Source organism: Hetaerina americana, unplaced genomic scaffold (genome assembly GCF_022747635.1).
Source record: "Hetaerina americana unplaced genomic scaffold, ioHetAmer1.1.p SCAF_22, whole genome shotgun sequence".
Classification (NCBI taxonomy): domain Eukaryota; kingdom Metazoa; phylum Arthropoda; class Insecta; order Odonata; family Calopterygidae; genus Hetaerina; species Hetaerina americana.
This window is the reverse complement of record NW_027286786.1, coordinates 10079529-10094443: the sequence shown is the minus strand read 5'-3', so window position 1 is coordinate 10094443 and position 14915 is coordinate 10079529.

Genomic DNA, 14915 nt, shown 5'->3' with positions numbered 1-14915 from the left:
TATGACTGCGCGTAGAACTGCCGTCAGGGGTAGTCAACATTGACATCGCGGCGGGGTGTCATCATCACCTTAAACTTGACTGGTTTCTCTCGTTTATCGTGCAGGACTATTACTTGTCGCTGCTGATTGCCTTCGGATCTGCGTCCAACGTGCTCACGGTGGTGGTGCTGCGGTCCTCGCCGCGCCTGCACCGCAACCCCGCGTCCGTCTACCTGTGCGCCCTCGCCGTCTCGGACACCCTCGTCCTGCTCAATCTCCTCCGGCAGCGGCACCCGCCCGCGCTCTCCGCCGCACCGGCCACCATCTGCGTGCTCCTAGAATTCCTCTGCCCCACCAGCAAGTACCTGGACCTCGTGCCGGTGTTCATGAGGTCCGTCCGCCCCCGGGGGACACTCCCTGAAAGACCCGCTCCCCTGGCGTCCCTCTGCTCCCTCTCGCAACCCTCCTCTGTTTTCGAGTCCAAAAGGAAATCCTCCACGACAACCGCAGTCTTTTAAATTTCATGTCTGAATATTTTGGTCAAATATTTGCAGCAATCGTGATGGTGAAAACTCAAAATGGACTAGCTGGGTAGACGGAGAGGGAGTTTAGGACTCCTTCGAGCCACCTGATCCTTAAAGGAACCCCTGAGTCTAAAAATTCAGAAAAGAAATGCATTTCTTGCGGAAAACTCAGGGCCATTGAAAGGCATATTCGTCATTGTTCCCGTGCATTTCTGACTCGGAATGAAAATGGAACAGAATTTACAAAAATAAAAAAAAGCTGAACTGATCTAAAAAATACAATTGCCAAAAAATAAAAAAAATGGTATCTTAATACCCTAATAATGGTATCGTAAAAATGGCTCTCTCCACGAGACCAATGAAGTTATTTTGTCGACTTTTTACTTGAGGATACCAGATTCAAGCACCGGTTTTGATGCCCTTGGAGTAACCTCAACTAAATTTCAAGCGGTTCGGTTTTATGATTGCAATAACCTCCTGGAAGCCAAGGTTCGATTCCGGTTGACGCCTCTACCACCCTCACACCCCCTTCACCTGTGTCATCTTCCGGTTTTATTAAATCTCCCAGGGAAACCATAGGTAAAGGAGATGCACCCCTCGATAATGTGCTACTAAACTGGCTATTGAGTGGATTTAACGCGTCCAAAAGCTTCTTGGACGAGGTGAGCTCCTCAATCACGCCTTAAACCAATCTTTGGGTGAATCCCTGTGCTGGTGGTCGCTGTATCATTCTCTCCCTTGAATTTAATTCGGTGTGCTTCGACAACGAAATACGTCTTTCGCATCCTTACTCCATTAGTTTGTAAAGAGTAGAACAATTATGGACATTACAAAGAATTTGAAATGAAGCAGCGACACACACGCACAATAATTTTACTTTTTCCTCTTTACGTTAGCCTGTATTTCATAGCACATAATTACCTAATACTACAATCATTTCTGAACTTATAGAAAACGTTTTCAGCCTAATGAAACAGTGGAGCCTTTTGGATATTTTAGATGAAAATTTAGGTGTAAAACGACCAATTACTTAAAAGGTAATGAGGTATATCTAGCAAATTGCGTAACTAATGGAGAACCAGTGTTCGTAATAGACGTCGAGCCCGTGTTATGCCATAGATATATTATTAGCTGCAGCAATCTACCCCGAGTTAGATGTTAGGTGATATGAGGAATATACGCACATACACACCCACCCACGAAGGTGAGTCAACAAATAATTCGCAAATGTTTCGCAAATAAACACAGGAGCTGTTGCGAACATTTATTTGGGAACGCTTGGTGCATCCACCGTCCACATTCCCGTCTCAGTCCCTTGGCCCCCTCTCCCAGTGATTTTCATCTGTTCGGACGCCTAAACGATTTATGTGGCCGAAGTTTTGAAAATAAAATGATGATGCTATTTTAGACCGCAGAGGTTTTTCGTTGTCTGCGACAGCAAACAAAAGATTTCTTTGTTGCCGACTATCAAAGACTTTTAAGAGATAAGATGAGTGTGTGAATATACAGGGGACTTGTAAAGAGATGGGACAAGTGTTTGAATGCAAAGGGTAAATGTGTAGAAAAGTTAACTAAATTTCAGAAAGCTACTTTAATATTTATTGGCTCTATCCATTTCGGCGAGTTATTTATTGACTTATCTTCGTACCTAAACGCTCAAAATTACACGACACAAAAAGCCCTTAAAATCCATATTTGGCATTGCAATCTCTGCGTAAAACTCCATTCTGCATAAAACTACACCATTCCTACCTCGTTCAATTTCATCTATGTAAAGCGCCTATTCTCCCTCGCTTTCCCAACATTCTCTTCCTCTGTATTACCGTCTTCAGCATCCCTATGTCTCTTTCACTATCTCCTGCATCCACTTGCCATGCCTTCATTGAATTTCTCGAAAAAGTATGTCTTCCCTTATCGCGCACAAAATTTTATTGCTTATCTCCCTTTACTCTCCATTTTATTTCCTTCATTCTTCTCCTCGCCAAAATCTCACTGGCCTCCAATATACGCTGACCATGGCCTCAACGAACAAGTTTTCGAACCGTATAAAACAACGTACCATATTAGAATTGTCATTGCAGTTTCCCTTATATCGTGGCCAGATGTCTTGATTTCATTTCTACCTCTTTGTAAAAGCTTCTTTAGCTATCACAATTGTTCTTTTAATGTCATCAGTATTTCACCCACCCTTTTCTAGCACACTTCCTAAATGGGGAAAATGTTCTATTAATTCTAGTTCATGTTCCGCAAATGTAATATATTTATTTTAGCCTTCATATATTTACAGGCTGCCACTACTTTCGTAAAACTTGACAATCCGCATTACTAGGTGATTTGATAAGTTCCCCAACAATTTTCGCACCTCCCTCCAGCCTTCCCCTTGCCTCGAATACCATTTTCTTCGCTTTAGATTTGACAGTAAAAGTATTTGGATGGGCATCACTGTCATACGTATGTACTTCCCTGCCTAGGACTGTCCATCTCGACTCCACATTCCAGATATCCGCACCTTTGCGGTCTGAGGCATGTAGATGTTCCGGATAAGTCCATCCCTCAAAGTCTACTCATACGTGCATCTTAGAAAATACTCATTAATTTTGCCCTTTTTACTCTATTCAATACCTTCTATAGATCTACGAAGCATAAATACACATTCTAGTTGTACTCTATACTCCTTTCTGCTAGTTGCTATGAGTGTACCGTATTACATTTCGGGAAGGGGTTCGATAGAGTAAATTGGGTAAAATCAATAAATGTATTGCAGAAAATAGGAGTAGATTGAAGGGATAGGAGACTTACATGCAAACTGTACATATCACAGAGTGCTCAAATGCGAGAGGCGGATGGAGAGTCGGGATGGGCACTGTTAGGAAGACCAGTATCACCAGTACTCTTCAACCTATACGCGGAGGAATTGGTGAAAGAGGAAAGGAAACACTGGAGATGGAAATGGAAGTCGGTCGGCAATTCATAAAATCGTTATGCTTGCCGATGATCGAGCATTATTTAGCCAGTAAGACAAAGAGTTGAAATCATGGCTTAGTACATCAGGGTGATAGGAATGAGGTGAGATCTAATGAAAACAAAGCAAAAGAGTGCAGTTTTGGAGAAAGAGAAAATATATGGTAAATGTTAAAATAAGAGGAAAAAACCAGGGTAGATGGAGTGGTTTACCCGTCTTGGCAGTGCTTTCGACCAAGATGGTCAAGGTACAAGGAACATTGAGCATCCAGCACCTGTTCTCTTTCTTGCATGGCGCAGCTCGTGGCTCGTGGTCGCCTTCACCGCGGAGCGATTCCTCGCCGTGCGATACCCGATCAAGAGCCGGTCCTTCTCGAGGAAGAGGAGGGCGCATCTCGTCCTGAGCGCCCTCTGCCTCTTCTCCTTGGCCTTCAACCTCCCCATCCTGCTCATTGTCAAGCCGGGATCCTCGCAGCAGCCTGAAGGGCGCCCCGCCGCTGCCCACCAGCCGCCCGACGATCTCCCTTCCATGACGGTCGCAGGGACAGACGCATCGGTATGACTCGCTGCTTGGTTTTCGCAAATGGTTATTACCCTAATTACGTATTATTAAAGCGGCTCATCTTTTTTGCGGTGATAAACCCAAGTTAATCTTAATGAAAAAGGGTGGCATTGCGTTCACCTACATAAAAGGTATACATTGAATATTTCTTCGCCATTTGGCGGGTTTTCGTGTTTACCTGTGATAGCGTATCTTTGATGGTGTACGGATGTTTCCGTTTTACTTCCCGGAAGTTCTTCAAATTCACTTTCCTTTGTGATGCTTCCATTTCACCCTACCTTTGTAAAATGTTCATGTATTCGCAGTGAATCTTCTGCGACGCTTCTCGTGCAGTATGCAATGCCCGCGTCAGTGCATCATATATCTCTTATTACTTTCTTGCACGTAATTCAAAGTTCACATTCTTCCATTCCTTTCTCTCGTCTATCGTTGTAAACTAGATTGCTTGTGGTCTATGGCCTCCTTGTTGTTTTCATGTTACTGGCTCCATAGCATTGGTTTTGGTTTTCAATATGAATTTTTTGACAAACCACCATTCTTCTAGTGTACCCGTCTTCCTCTCTTTAATTATTAATATTTTTAAATACCGCTCACTATATTCACTTTGTTCTGAGAGTTGACGGTAACGCGAAGCTCCCGGTAATTCTTACTGTAATAAGAGTAACCAACCATCACATTATTGTATAACAACCAGTTACAGAAAATATCAGGTACTGAGGTAGTTACAAAAAAATGAGAAAATAACCATAACTATTGAACAAAATCCAGCTGAAACTGGAAAAAAGTTGGAGCTGGCCTGCGTTTGCAGTATAACAATAATATCAGATATGCTAATTAAAATTTTATGTGGAGGACGATAAGAGCCCATAAGAGCGTTTTTCAGACTGGAAACATATAGTAAGTATATGACTGCACTAATCATATGTCCTTGTTCGTCCAGTTTCCGTCCACTGTGGGCTACACCGTGCAGAGCCGCGGAGATGCGACGCCGTCGTCGGGACCGGACACCACAGGCGGGACGGCGTCGTCCGCGTCGCACACGCCCCCGAGCGTCGCCGCCGCACTCGTGGAGGACGGAGGCGTCTCCGGGAACGACTCCAGCCGGGGTAGGCTTTTCACGAGTTACGGTTATTTTCCAACAGTGTCCCAAATTGTACGTGTGCTTGGCGTTTATAGCACAAAGTGACCAGCGGAAACATGTTTCGCGGTGAATGAAATCGCTCTGAAGTTGAAACGAAGAGCTTATACATGAAGAATGTATTATTTTATTTTAATTATTCATGTACCCTGCAAGTCACCGCTAGGGTGTATGGACACACCAGACTAATTTTGACCCGAATACTTTAACCCCTACCGCGGTCGGACAATGTTATTATGATCACTTATCGTTCGCGGAAGAAATGAAAACTTAAACCTACCTGTTCTACACTTGATCTCTCTAATTTTGAGATCTCCTATCGTAGTACAATGGGGGTGACAGTATATTTTAAACATCCTTGCTAAAGAGACGCCCTTGCAATACATGCGGGAGCTTCAATCAGTAATTTAACCTTCGCTCCACGAGTAGTGATTCCCAGCCTAGCTGCTCTAATATTTCGAATACGCTACAAAGTTTATCATAACAACGTTTTGCAAATCTATCTCATCTAAGCTGCATGCGATCCAAGTCGACAATCAACCCAACCTCGTGAGGATCCCATGCATTCGCTGACAACAAACCGGAAAACATCGAACGTGAGCGACTTGTGACTCGCGTGCACGGCATTTCGTCAAATCTTGTGCCTTTAAAGCCCCCAAATCCTCGAACTGTAAGAGGACGCCTCGACAGCTTAACTGGCTAAAGCACTCGGCCGGACATCAAGGGATCCTGGTTCGAATCTCGGTCGAAGCGAATGATTTATGCACTCCACAATTGTTACTTTGTACTTCCCATGGCATTGCAAAGGCTGATTATGTTTATGGAACTGACAGGAATGGGGTTTCCAGCTACCTTATCTGGTACGTTGTAGAGTCCGTGCAGTACGATCTATAGGTATTTAAATGAGAAAATTTGAACGACGCGAGACTGTTCGAATTGATGCATACGTATCTCCCTCTATGATTGAAACAACATTTATACAATGTTTCAAAGTATCTCACAGTAAACTACTTGCAAAGGTAGAAGCATATGGCACAGGTACAAATATGTGAGATTGAATTAAAGAACTTTTTGAATGGTAGAGTACAAATAGTAGTCATAGGTGGAGTTAGCTCAAATGCAGTAGAAGCTACTTCAGGTGTTCTCCAGGGAAGTGTTATCGGACCTCTTTTATTCCTACTTTACGGTAACGACATTGACTCCGTAGTCACTAGTAAGATACGTTTATTTGCCGATAATGCAGGGGTTTACCGTGATGTCCGTGATCCTGAGGACACAGCAGCTTTGTCGGATGACCTAAATGCTATACAACGCTGGTGTTACCCTTGGCAATTAGAATTGAACTTTAAAAAGTGCGCATGATAGATTTGGAAAAAGAGAAATTCCTCCAGAACGCGTACAGCATTGGGAACACCGAAATAGGAAGTGTAGACTCGATTAAATACTTTAAGGCGTTACCCTCACTCATGACCTCTCCTGGGTGATACATATACGGGAAATATGTGGACCAGCTAACAAAAAATTAGGATATATTAGAAGAGTAATGGGTAACTGTGATGAAACAGTCAAAGAGAAATGGTATCTGGTTGGGCCTCATTTATAATATGCTGCGAGTATACTATGGGATGGATTGATCACCGAATTAGATCGCGTGCAAGCTAGATGAGCTAGATTCGTAAAACGTTGTTACGATAAATTTACTAATGGAGAGATATACAACGAATGTGAAAATGCCATTAAAAAAATAAGGAAAGGTTAAAAATGGTGGAAATAGGTTAAATGCGTGCTGATTTTGACGGAAATAAAATTCAGAGTAGAGGGTGGAGTGCAAAAGCAAGGGGAGGAGGCGATACAAGACTGTAGGGTGGTGTGATATTTTATATTTTATTACCCTGCAAGCCACCACTAGGAAGTGTGGCAGGGGGTGAATTCACACCAGACTAATTTGAATTTACACTAGTAGTGTACATTACAATTAGTATACAGCGGGACGAGGTATCGTTCAATGATCACGCATATAATGCGTGTTAGCGGTCATGCTCTACACGAAAATATTAAGAAGGTGCTCCTTGGTCGAAGAAATTACTGAAGTAGACCACCTTTTCCTTTCCATCATGTTTCACAAATCACCACATAATTTAGAGCTCAATTAATAGAGTCTTGCAGAATTTAGGCCAACGGAAAATCCGAAGACGTCTTCGGTAAAATTAGCGTGGGAGCAAGCAAATAATTATGTACTTGTTATGGGAATTTCAAACGTATTCTTGCAAATCTTAGCTGTTCTAAGTGATCGGAGGGATGGAAAAATTGTTCAAATATAAAGGAAAAAGTACTGAGATGAACTATTATTAGGTAATCTACCGGTTAAGGTAGGTTTTTGGATGGACATAATTACTAATTAAATATTTTGTGACTCCTAGCAAAACATCTACATTAGGTCCCTCTTCATCTCTGAGTACTTCCTTCCTCCCTTTATCCCGTCCAACATCCCTATCCTGTTCCTTCCCTTTCCTCTTTTGCCCAACATTCTACCCTCTATCACAGTCTTCAACATCCCACTGCCGCTCAACACCCCCTTCAGCCACTTTTCCTGCCTCCATAGGATTTCTCCCACACAAACCCCTCTCTTCGCCCACCATACCAAGTACTTCCTCATTTGTTTTCTTCTCTGTCCATTTCACCTTCTACATTCTTCTCCACACCCACATTTCAAAAGCCTCCAGTCTACGTCTATCCTCCTGCTTCAACGACCCCGTTTCCGCGCCGTACATAGATAGCTACGCTCCATATCAAAGTTTTTACGAGTCTTTTCTTAACATCCTTACTCAACGTCCCTGTCATCAACTCCCTCCTACTTCTGAAAGCCTCTTTGCCTAGCGCAATTCTTCTACTTACGTGCTTACTTCTTTGACCGTGTTGGTCCGAAACACTACCGAGATACGTAAACTGTTCTACCTGCTCTAGTTTTTACCCTCCTATTTTAAAGTTTAGCTTAACCTTTTTCTTTCTAGAAAATCGCATAACATTTGTTTTATTAATATTGATTCATATCCCATACATGTGGCACTGAATTTGAATTGAACGGGGAGTCCGGATGGGCAGTGTTAGGAAGGGGTGTAAGACAGGGTTGCCCATTATCACCGTTGCTGTTCAACCTGTGAGTAGAGGAAATGATTAAAGAGGCATGGGAATAACTGGAGGTAGGAATGAAAGTGGGCGGGGAATTCGTAAAATCAGTTTGGTTCGCTGATGACCAAGCTTTAGTTTGTCAGTTAGCCAAGGGGTTGCAAGCATTGCTTAGGGAATTGGAAATTCAGTGCCACATGTATGGGATATGAATCAATATTAATAAAACAAATGTTATGCGATTTTCTAGAAAGAAAAAGGTTAAGCTAAACTTTAAAATAGGAGGGTAAAAACTAGAGCAGGTAGAACAGTTTACGTATCTCGGTAGTGTTTCGGACCAACACGGTCAAAGAAGTAAGCACGTAAGTAGAAGAATTGCGCTAGGCAAAGAGGCTTTCAGAAGTAGGAGGGAGTTGATGACAGGGACGTTGAGTAAGGATGTTAAGAAAAGACTCGTAAAAACTTTGATATGGAGCGTAGCTATCTATGTACGGCGCGGAAACGGGGTCGTTGAAGCAGGAGGATAGACGTAGACTGGAGGCTTTTGAAATGTGGGTGTGGAGAAGAATGGAGAAGGTGAAATGGACAGAGAAGAAAACAAATGAGGAAGTACTTGGTATGGTGGGCGAAGAGAGGGGTTTGTGTGGGAGAAATCCTATGGAGGCAGGAAAAGTGGCTGAAGGGGGTGTTGAGCGGCAGTGGGATGTTGAAGACTGTGATAGAGGGTAGAATGTTGGGCAAAAGAGGAAAGGGAAGGAACAGGATAGGGATGTTGGACGGGATAAAGGGAGGAAGGAAGTACTCAGAGATGAAGAGGGACCTAATGTAGATGTTTTGCTAGGAGTCACAAAATATTTAATTAGTAATTATGTCCATCCAAAAACCTACCTTAACCGGTAGGTTTTTGGATGGACATAATTACTTTAATTTTAATCTACAAATATAAAACACACAGGTTGCATCGCACCGCACAATTTGTACAGGGCATCCGCCACAAGTTTGAGGAGTGTTGACATTTAAAGTGTTGAGTGCTCAATATCATTCGTTTGCTCAGAGCGTGGTTGAAAAGTCCCATCGAAATAAATCGTCAATGGAGTGGATCATACGATGATGATGGTATGGATGTGCCGAATCTATGTTCATTGATGCCACAGTTCAAAGGTCTAATTTCGATTTGTTTTGTAATCTCGGGGTGTGTAAATTCAACACAGGAATAGACTTCTGTCATCGTAGTCCTTTACCATATGTCAAATGCTTTCTATGTGATTTTCGTTCATAAAGTTTAGAACGGAGCTGTGGATGCACTGCAATGAATACTCCTCCACCAAGTCTGTTAGAATTTTCCTTTCTGAGGGCCGTGAAAACATTTGGGGAAACCTCATTGCTTGCTTTATCTTCCGTGAGCCATCTTTCCGTTCCCAAGACTTTTGCCTGCCCTTGTTATTACAGAAATATGTTCAATGTCCCATATTTTTTTTGTATGCTGTAGAAATTTAAAGTGATAATTTTAGCCGATCTAAAAACTTTTGTTTTATTGTGTTCTGGACGTTCAAATAGTTATTTCACGAAGATTCATCGCCAGAATTGGCAACTTTTTTTTTGGATTCACTCGGATAATTTGTTGTAAAACTATTAAATAACTAACTATAGCACTCATTTGACTCTTTTTTCGCTAACATATTTCTCGGAGAAAGTATTTTACTGAAAACTTTGATGACAACTTCGAAATAATTTATTTCCCCAGAAGAAGACCTACGCTCCGTTGTACCAACTGCGCTGAATCCGCGTCATGTGCTCGTGCATCCTACGCGCTACCTTCTGCGATACGTCACGCGTGGGAAAATGTAATGCAAAAGTTAAGGAGAGATGTAAGAATACGCCGCAGAGAAAGGTTTTGCGAAAGTTCAGAGAAAATCCGCCGGATTCGTCCAAAACTGTTAAAACAAGAAAATAAATGAGACACGCCTATAAGTAGAGTTTAGACTGGTAGCCGATTGAGGCGAGAAGAGAACAAGCGAGACTTAGGCTATTAGAAAGTTGAGTAAACGGACGAGTTTAACTTTGACACAACGGAAGTTATTGTTGCCCCACACTATTTGGGTAGTTCAGACCACAAAGATAAGATAAGAGAGATAGACTCCAGGACATATAGATACAAGTATTCGTTCTTTCCCAGTACAATCAGGAATCATAATAGTAGATACAGGAATTTTAGAATATACAGAATGCAATTTTTCGCGACACGGTCGGCGCGCAGAGGTTTACAATGACTGACGCTCTTCCGCTTCCACAGCTTGGAGAGCACTGAGACCGCGGCTAGTAGATCCTACTACCCGCCTCAAGTAATTTGATCTCACTCCGGCCAATAGGAGCGGCGCGGGAAATTCAATTGCATTAGTTTTGGAACACCCTGTATCTAAGTAATAATTGAAATCTTAAAAAATAGGATTAAAAACGAGGACTCTATTGAAGGCTACGTAGGCATCTGGTACTTTCGTAGGGGCAGGTGCCTGTGTATGTTAGTTGTTTGCATGCAGGGTGTGGCGTACATATTAGCATGCGTGTAAGTTAAAATGGGTTTTTCATAAATGTATTTCATTTCACCTCTCTGTGGGTATGAATTGGCGTCCTTTTGTTTGTTTTGTATGAAATTGCATTCTGTATTACGGGTGGCGTCCTAACACCCCCTTGCGGCAGCTTGTGGGGTGTTGTATAGATGCCTCAATCATATTGAGAGCTCGCGACACGATGCGAGGATAGGCCGTCAGTCAATGCGTAAAATCTAATCCATTTCTCCGAAAAAATTTCCCATTCTATTCAGCTCCAAATCATGCCTCCTCTGTCCAATCGTGGGACAATTGAGCGAATGCTTAACTTTAAAAGGGACTTAAACCTAGGCCCCGCCTCGCCTCCGAATTAAGCTCCTCGGAAGAACACAGAATTGCCTCGGACCCGCGGCGTCGTTTGTCTCTCTACATGCGCTACAGATTGGGGCAACCGACGCCACGCGCAGCCGCCTTCACCGCCCGAGTCACCTGGGGAAGCTCTCCTCTAGGCCTCCTCTCGTTGGACCCTACGTCGCATAGGGGGCAAAACACGGCGGACATTCGAGTAATCTTCCATAATAATTCCCTCCCTCCCAATTCGCGCTGACGTCTTGACCTACGGAGTGGCCTCATCGCAGGGACAGGGGCTGCAGATACGGCGGTGAAGGAAAAGTGCGAAGGGAGGGAGGCGGCCCTGAGAGTGGAAACTTCAAATTTACATTAGCTCGTAGGGATTAATACCTAATGCCATGGAGGGTGAGAGTAATCCATTGAGGGAAGTGTATTGAGTTACGTTGAATGAGTTTTTTCTAAGTTGCATTAAGGAGAAGGGCGTTGGATCGATGTAATCCATACTGTGGTGTATCTATGCATTGGAGTCAGGAGAGAGCGTGAGGTGAATGTCAGAAGAGGAGAAAGCTTTGGACTGTGGTTGAAGGACGTGTGGGCATCAATCGTAGAAAGGCGCACTAAAGAATTTAAGAGCACTTTTGATGGAATGGGGGAAGGGAAAACATTTAGGAAATGTTTTTATGATTATTATTATATAAATCTCGTTGCAATGAGGCAATTGTCCTGGGGGCAACGGTCAAGTCTGGTCAGCGGTCACTATTACAATGCACATACATATATGCACAAGAAGAACAGATATGAGACAAAATGCTCTATATAAATACAATGACACTTAAAGATTACCAACCGCACCTTTACCATCTAACATGGGCTAGGTTCACACCATATTTACAACGCACTCCGTCCAAAATCACGAACCATTCACTTTTCCAATACAACTTCTCACGCCGTCCACATCACATACAAACAATATTTTAACAAGTACAATAGTATAATAATCACTGATCAATGATGTTTATCACCCAATGGCTGCTTCACACTTGTGCTTAAAACTCCTGAAATTGGATGGAAAAGGCTCAAACAAACCTCCAGGCAGCTGGTTCTATTCAACAATAGTTCTGTTTAAAAAGAATATTTTTTCTTATTTGTTTTTTGCGTTCTTAATTTTATTTTAAAACTGTGGTCTTTTTTACTTTTAATGTTTGGTTTTTCTATCTCTTTCCAAAAATCTTCCCACGCATCGTCGTTTTTAACAATTCTATTCCTTCTGTTTTTCAAACTCTCCTATTTCAGCATATCCAACATATCCGTGACGCTATCCGTTCTTTTGTACCTTCCGAGTGCATATCTTGCTTCCTTTCTTTGAAATTTTTCTATCTTTTTAATATGTCCCACCTCATATGGATCCCATGCTATGGACGAGTATTCTAGGATACGGCTAACCAGTCCCTTATTTGCTTTTTCTTTTGTGGCTACGCTACCTCCTTTTAAATTTCTCGTTACCCGATGCAGTACTTTAAATGCCTTTCGTCACATGTGGGGAGTCCACATGTGCAGGGAGTCCAGGTAGATAATGTGTCACAAATATCACATTATCTACTTGGACTCCCCACCCAAGATACCTAGTTAAGTAAACGCCTAAATGTTTGCAATGGCTGATACATGGGATTCTTTCTTCAAAGAGGGTGTACATTTTTACCCTATTTTTAAATACCCTTTTGTGTATTATTTTTATTTGAAAAATTTATATGCTTACTCCTACTAACATGTGCGTGTGTGTATATATCTATATGAATCTAGCAACAGCAAACTTGGGTAGTAAATACGGAGTAGAGGAAACGGATCAGGAACAAAGTATTTGCACATGAAGTGATTAAACATGCTGGTTTTAACAAGACTTAAGTTGTCCGAAAGGAAGGAGCTCGTAATTTATAAAAGCAGAAAATTAAGTTTCATGTAAACACAATATTAATAATTTACTAAGGGTCATAAAATTGGAACAAGTTTAAAATATTAATAGTATAATAACTAAGTTATGTGTTTGTTTGTTAAAATACGAATGTTTCCTTCTTTTTCTGAAAATTAAACATAAAAGTATCATTAATTATTTCAACTAAGCTGCCAATATACCTTTCTTGAGGCACAATTGTGTATTTTACTCGTGTTTCGGCCAAATATACATTCATGTATCACACCATAAACGAAGGTTTCTGCTCTATTCACTCGATGATGTGGTGACTGTATTTTCCTAATGATAGTTTTAGCTACGTTTTCATGAACATGTACTTTCCATAGAAGGCGGTTTCTCGCAGGATTCAAGGGAATGCCTCCCCAATTGCGAGATGAGGTGCGAATACGGGGAGGCGTTCAAGGACTTCGGTCACCTGTTCAACGCCGTTGACATGGCGGTCGTGTTCGTCCTGCCTTCCCTCGGGATCGTCGTGATCAACACGCTGATGGCGGTCACCCTGTGGAAGGAGAGGGGGCGATGGGACCGAGCCAAGGCAAGCACTCTCGCCATCTCCAGGCACCGCGGAAATTGTCAGCACTTCGTATCACACATTTACTTCCGTATTTGTTCAACAATAATCCATCCCAAATGTTGATTTGATTGGTTGACTGGCTGGCCAAATACATTTAACATTAAAATATTCTGTGTAATCTTCCCAAATCATTAAATATCTTTCGGATACATGAATAAACTCCTCGTCGAATCATTTATGTTTGGCATGGCTCTCACTTCGTCGCACCCGGACACTTCGCATTCATTTACATTACACCCCAGGTTGTTCGTCGCTGGAATTTCTTAACATCAATTTACCACCCATTTTTCCGTGTTATCTTCATCATTTTTGTTTCTCGAATTAATTTCTTTTTTGAAGTTACTCTACGCTACCAATCAGTTTTCCATCCAATTTTTGTGCAACGATGTTGGGAGGTTCATTGTGGAATTCACTTCCTTTTTTACCTCCGCAATGTTTGACTCGCAAGGAACAAGCAAATGGCTTCGGAAGAAGTCATTTGCTTGTTCCTTGCGAGTGAATCAAAATAAATTCTAGAAATAGAAAATTTAGAGATGGTGTAAATATAGCCGGAATCGAGCTGGGAAAAGTTCAAGATGTTCTCGATTAGGATAAAGAAAGTAAAAAAAACGATTCTCGGAACTAGTATGTAAATAACAGAACTTTAACTCCTCATTCAAGTTCTTCTGTTTCCTTATTTTAGACACTAATCTTTGTTTTTTCATGATTTCATATTTACGTGTATTTTTCTATTGCTTCCCCTTCTCCTCGTGATTATTCACATGCATGAATACCTCCCAATATCCATTGAGTTCCAATCTCATTGACTTTTATTTACCGTCACCAGATATATCAGTCACTCATTTCCCTGTAAAAGCATCACTCAAACTACATGCTGTATTAATATATTATTATTGGTAATCTACCGGTTAGGGTAGGTTTTGGAAGGACACAGTCTAAACAGTAGTACAAAAACACATTTACCTACATCAACTAACAAGAAACGCCACCTTAATTCGGGCACCAGAGTAAGTCCTTCTTCAATTCCGTATACCTCCTTCATTTCATCCTCATCCCATTCCTGCCCCATCCTCGTTTGCCTAACATTTTCCCCTCTATTACAGTCTTCAATATACCACTGACAATAAATATGCTTTGCACCCATTTTTATTCTCTCCCTATGAGTTATCCCATTCATCCCGTCTC